Below are 6019 nucleotides of genomic sequence, written 5' to 3'. Positions count from 1 at the left end.
TTAACGGTTATCTTGGATGGAAAGTTATCATTGGGGTGCAAATAGAAGCGAAATTAATTTTTATGGGGTGCATGTTGACAGAGAAAATAATGTAGACCCAAATCGCAAAAATGAAAATAAAAGTGGGTTACAAACTGCCAATTACTCTAAAATAAACTGACAAGGAGCAAGTCTACAGCAATCAGAAATAAAAGGAAGGGTCAAGTTTAGCGAGCTCGTGAGTAGCTACAAAAGAACAAACTATTTGAGTTGAGGACAGATAAGTTGAGACATTCTTCACTGATTTAGGTATGAAATACAAGGATACAGGTTTAGGGAGTTTGTTCACAAGAGACCCTATCCCACTCTTAAGCACAAACATCTGCTCTTCTCAGACTTAGAATGTAGTGAATATCTCTGAGTTTCTAACTAGACTTCATTGCATGACAGTGAAGAAGATTATAAACTAAACTACATAGTTATGGGGTTAACAAACAGATATGTTGAACGCTTTTTATCCTTTAGGGTTGGGGCACCATGTCCATCTCCATACATATATATGCTTAAGGCTATCCTACCCAGGTTCATACACATGTTGATGAAAGGTTTCGAGAATGTAGACTCTGCAACTAGCCTCTCTTCATTTAACTCCTTCCAGTTCTCAATTAACAACTGCTTAACGTATTCTCTAGCAGCTTCTTCTGAAACACCATTATCTTTCATGTAACATTGGACCAATTTCGGATTGTCCCCTCTCTCTAATTCATGCTGCAATATCATCATCATTGAAAATAGTAGTTAAATATATCGACATACTAGGTACATATGATTGATTATATGATCGACAAACAGTGTACGTACATACGAGGTTCCCATGTCATCTGCAATTCTCAGAATGGTAGCCGCGAGACGAACTATTTTTGGATAATTTCTTATGCTCTGTAACGCTTCATCAGTGAAGGATGTCGCAGTCAAGAAATAAGAATGGGTTAATATTATAGGGCCTGTTATTGTGATCCATGCATTGTCGAGGTATTCTTTGAGACTTGGTTTATAACCACTGTGATACCATTTTGCCTCCAGCAAATATGCTTCAAAAAGATCTGTCCACTGTATTTATAAATATTGAATTGATATCGCTTGGCAAATTAAGAAATTTTAAATTATATATGCATATCAAACAGAGTGTTCTGTACTGAAGTTGAATAGAATTTACACAAAATACAGCTAGGGGTGAACTTGCCACTTTCTGGAAGTAAGGGAGAATGGTGACACCATGTTTCTTTTCTGCAACCTTAGCCACTTCATTGATATCATTATAGAACACCGTAAAACAAACCTTTACATAATCTGGCAGTTGGTCCAAATCCGCGGCATCCCATCTGATTAACGCCACAAGATATATGTTAGTCATGTACTGCGCGATAAATTGACAAGTAAAATGATACTGCGAGAGAAGATGGGTATCGACTAGACTACAATTTACAGGAATGCTGACTGCTGAGGTTGTTTATAATCACAGCTTACCTTTTTGTTAATTCTGTCAACACTTCAAGTTCCTCCAAAGTAGCATAAACGTCATAAATATCGTCGATAGTAGTTATGAAGGCTGTAATGGCAGTGAGTACCTTCCTTTCATAACTAAACTCAGGGTGAGAGTTATAACCCACACTCCAGTAGTAACACTCCATCAATCTTTCTCTGGCGAAGCCTAGTTTTTCACCCCATTCCGTGTCCTTCCACCATCTATATAAACAAATCATAGCGAAACATATAGTTAAGTAAATAAAGAATGAATTTGTTGAAAAAAAGTGTCATATTGATTATTGGCTAGCTAGCTGGTATGTACTTCGACAAGTTTTTAAGTTCATCCTGATAAATTGACTGCACCATGTTGTAGTCTAATTTGCAAAGTAGAGCAAGCTAGAAACATAATCTTCTGCTGGTGCCGACGTCTCATAGAAGTCAATGACCACCTAGCTTCTTGCCTTGGCTCCCTCCAATGCTGTGGAAACTCTAGTGCATGACTCACAAGTTAATAAGGTTTTCATCCTTAGTACTGTTAATATCATTTATGTAGTCTTTCATATGCTTTGTCCGCGAAATCCTGTGCCTCGTCCATGATTTTTTCCTTCTTTATCGAAAGGTATGATGCCTCGTACAAGGATACCATACCCTTCATATCTTTGCTGAGGCTGGCCTTAATTTCCCGGATTCATCCATGAACTCTTTAAAAATTTCTACAGATATGAATCAAAGAAATATCAGTAGTTGCAATTATTTCCATGAAGATGTACTCTTATGAACAACTTAACTTAAAGTACCAATTGAAGAGAAAAAACAATTACCTTGAGGAACATCAAAGCTATGTTGCCTTAAGAGTCTAAATTTCAGAGAGGCGGCATTAAGATCGTGACTGTTTAACTTCTCATTACTGTTGTATATAGCCTCCAGAATTCTCATAATTTCATTCTGAAAGTGATAAGAAACTCCGAGCCTTTGAATAGTATCAACTAACTCGAGTTTATGGACACTGTCCATCTCCTCCTTGTTGAGCAGCATCCTCACATTTTCCTTCAGTTCGCTAGCATGTTTACTGCAGATTTCTCCCTGCATATACACAGAATTTAGAATGATTTAAATATCAACAAGAAGGTCATCATGCATATATAATCATAAATACGATACCTTGAAATCACTGGAAAGAGATTGGAAAAATTATAATCCCACATGGAAGGAGGGTAATTTCCGGATCTTCTAACATTCGACATTTCATCACTAGCATTACCGGGGCTGGCTAATGCAGTATCATGAGTAGTACTACTGCATGGGATCCTTGTGATCTGGAAAACTTTCCTGGCAGTGGAGGATGGGTTTAAACATGTAAAAGAAGTTGGTTTAAGCATAGAACGAACTGAAGAGAAATTGAAGCCAAGATTCACAACACAAAGGGCCATAACTGGTATAACTTCTGGCTTATGTTGTATTGTGCATGTGAATAACTGGATGATCTATATATGCCTCTTTAAATAGAGAATCAATCACTATTTGGGTGTATATAAGTCAAAATTAAACCACAAGAAAATGAGTAAGATATCGAGCAGTCCTGTACACAATCCGGCATGTAATGATTCTGTCGCATGCAATTCTATGTTGGACAACTTGAATAAAAAATCACTACAAAAATGGGGGTACATTGTTAACTTATCTACAGTTCGTTTTTAACTCTCTTCTGATTAAAAATGGAGAATATGTACATTATTGTGGAAACCTAACATGCATGGTGCAAGTGGAAGTTAAAATTTAGGAAACAAAATTTCTCTCTTCTTCTAGTCAGCAAAGATTGGAAAAGAACAGCACGACTATGAACCATGTAAATTTCTACTAATGTATAAAAATTATTGCATGGTTTGCTTTTATTTGGACTGTATACGTACATATACCTTTGACTGATGCTTGTAAAAAATGAAGGAATGAATTATAGTCATTATTTCGGGGGAAGAAAACTAAAAAATCAGGGCAAAGTATGTTTAACAAAGATGAAATTGTTGCTATAAATAAATAATTGTGATTAATATTCAAAACAACCTAATAAAGATTTGATAAAGTAAATGTGGTTTGAAGTGTACTGCCACACGCACTAAACAACCTGAAGCCTTTAGATAATTGATTGGAATAGTCGAAATATGATACACTATTCCATCAGAGAACATGCTCTTTGACCGAGACACATTCAATTTTCTGGAAAGAATAAAATCGTTAACACAAGATGTTATGTTTACAGGACCTTTAACATCGGAATATAAAAATTAAAAGAGTTCGATAAGTAATAACGGAACACATATATTAAAAAGTTTGATAATTAATAATTATTTTAAAAAATTAATAATTATATCGCTTCTTACTTACCCTAACGCAAGTAAATAAAATATTTTTAAGATTTTAAAGCCTAAATCATCACTTGCATATTTTCCAAATTTCCCTCAAGGATACAAGTAAACATGTCTGGTTTATTTTCCCAAAAACAACAAGTAGGCCTAAATACTTGTCTTTGATAACTGATTCAGGAACGTAAATAATACTCCCGTCCCTCCCATTTTTATACACTTTTTATTGGATTATTTACATTTTAAAATTTTAAAATTTTTCAAAAATATTGAAATTTTTATAATTTTTTCAAATAATTATACTCACTACTTCTCTCTATTATATTCACTTTATATATAATATTAATCGGCCATATTACTTTACTCACTTTTTCAATTTTACTCCCTTAATTTATCATTTTTTTAAACTCCGTACATAACCCAAATATAAATATTTGGGAGGGACGGAGGGGGTATAATGCGGGTCTTATGATTTTATCAATAATAGTAGCTAACAGAAAATCACACTTCAGTCAATCAAAAACCTTATATAAATCAAGTTTCGAATTTGTTTTTATAAATTCTTTCTTACTTGTTTGTTACATAATTTGTTTCTATTTAATTTTCTATTTTGAATTTATTTGGAGGTTTTATAAACTTTTGTTGTATGGATAGATTTTTAATTTTTTTCAATAAAATTTATTGATATCAATTTAAATTATTTATATGTTATATTTAATATAAACATAAATGGTGTTATGTATATATAATACATCATTTTTGCTTGTACTTAATGTTATTTTATATTGAAATCATTGTTTCCACCTGTATTTAATAAAGTGTTATTTAAATTTTGTAGAAATGTTTTTCAACTTTTATAAGAATTTCTAGTCATATTTTTATTTACATGAAATTTAATTTTGTGTTATTTCTTTTACTTGTATTATTACTATTATTTTTCCTGGATAACCAAATATTAAAAGAATGTCGACTAAATTATAAAACATATTTATTTGTTAATTATAATTTTGCATAGATGGCAAAAATTAATAGCCTACATTATACATGTTGGGGCAGTAATTTCCTTGATCCAGAAGAAGTTAACAAGCTAACAGAAATGGCATCGGACAATAAAAGATGGGAGTTCAAAATTTAAAATATTCTAGTAAGACTTTGTTTTCGGTAATTTTTATCCATGTTACTAAGTTTTGTTAGTGGAGTTTCACAACCTAATCATCCCATGCCCCTTCATATTAACTATTTTTTTTATCGTAAATAACCCGTAGCCGCTACCTTTTGGGTGCGCACTGGATAAATCTTACGGGTTCACGTAATAGCCTGTAAATCACGTGAACCAAGATAAACCGCATTTAAGCGACAGTCTCTGGGTCAGGAGACATACTCATAAATTCTCCTACTGTGGGATTCGAACATGTGACAAGAGGATAGTTTTCCTTTTTTTAATCAACTGAGTCAGAGTCATATTAGCTATTTTGCTTTAATAACATATAAGAATATAATAATTTATAAATTATTTAAATGTTTCAAAATTTAACATAAAAGGCTATGATTAGATTATGATAAGGTCACTTGGCAAAAAGAAAACATTACAATAAGGTCATTAGTTTCTAATATCCAAGAAGTAGAAATACGTAAAAAGTAGGTTTTATAGAAGTTTTTTGTTTAACACTTAATAGGTACAAATGGAAGTTATAGGGAAATTGAAATACCTACACAATGCGGAAATATGCTTACCTTAAGTTGCTTACGAAAGGTTCCCATGTTAACTTATACCGAACAATTTTTTTTTTAATTCCTAGTAATTACAATTTCTATAGTAAATTTAAATTTCATAGTAAATAAATTTTAATATCATACCAAACAAGCATTAAGCAAAATAAAGGAGAAATGAGCCGCAAGTGTTTACTGGTTAAAGACGGGATAACTATTCTCTTAGTCAGGTTCGAATCCCCAGGAGGAGAATTTATGATTATGCCTCCTGAATCAGAGTTTGTCGCTTAAATACGGTTTAACTTGATTCACTTGGTTTGTATGCTATTGTGTGAACCCGTAGGATTTACCCGGTGCGTACTCGAAAGGTAGTGGCTGCCGATTATCTACGTAAAAAAATAAAGAGAAATGTACATTGCGGCTAACTTTCAATTTTCATCATT

The 6019-nt window shown here is 32.9% G+C and overlaps 1 pseudogene; it reads right to left on the bottom strand.

The window, feature by feature from the left end:
- Positions 1-254: 254 nt before the first annotated feature.
- Positions 255-2965, bottom strand: LOC141689109 (terpene synthase 10-like; annotated as a pseudogene).
- Positions 2966-6019: the final 3054 nt, after the last annotated feature.

The sequence above is a fragment of the Apium graveolens genome, chromosome 10, assembly GCF_009905375.1.
Source record: "Apium graveolens cultivar Ventura chromosome 10, ASM990537v1, whole genome shotgun sequence".
NCBI lineage: Eukaryota > Viridiplantae > Streptophyta > Magnoliopsida > Apiales > Apiaceae > Apium > Apium graveolens.
Note: the sequence above shows the minus strand (reverse complement) of the source record. Positions and strands in the feature narration are given on the sequence as shown.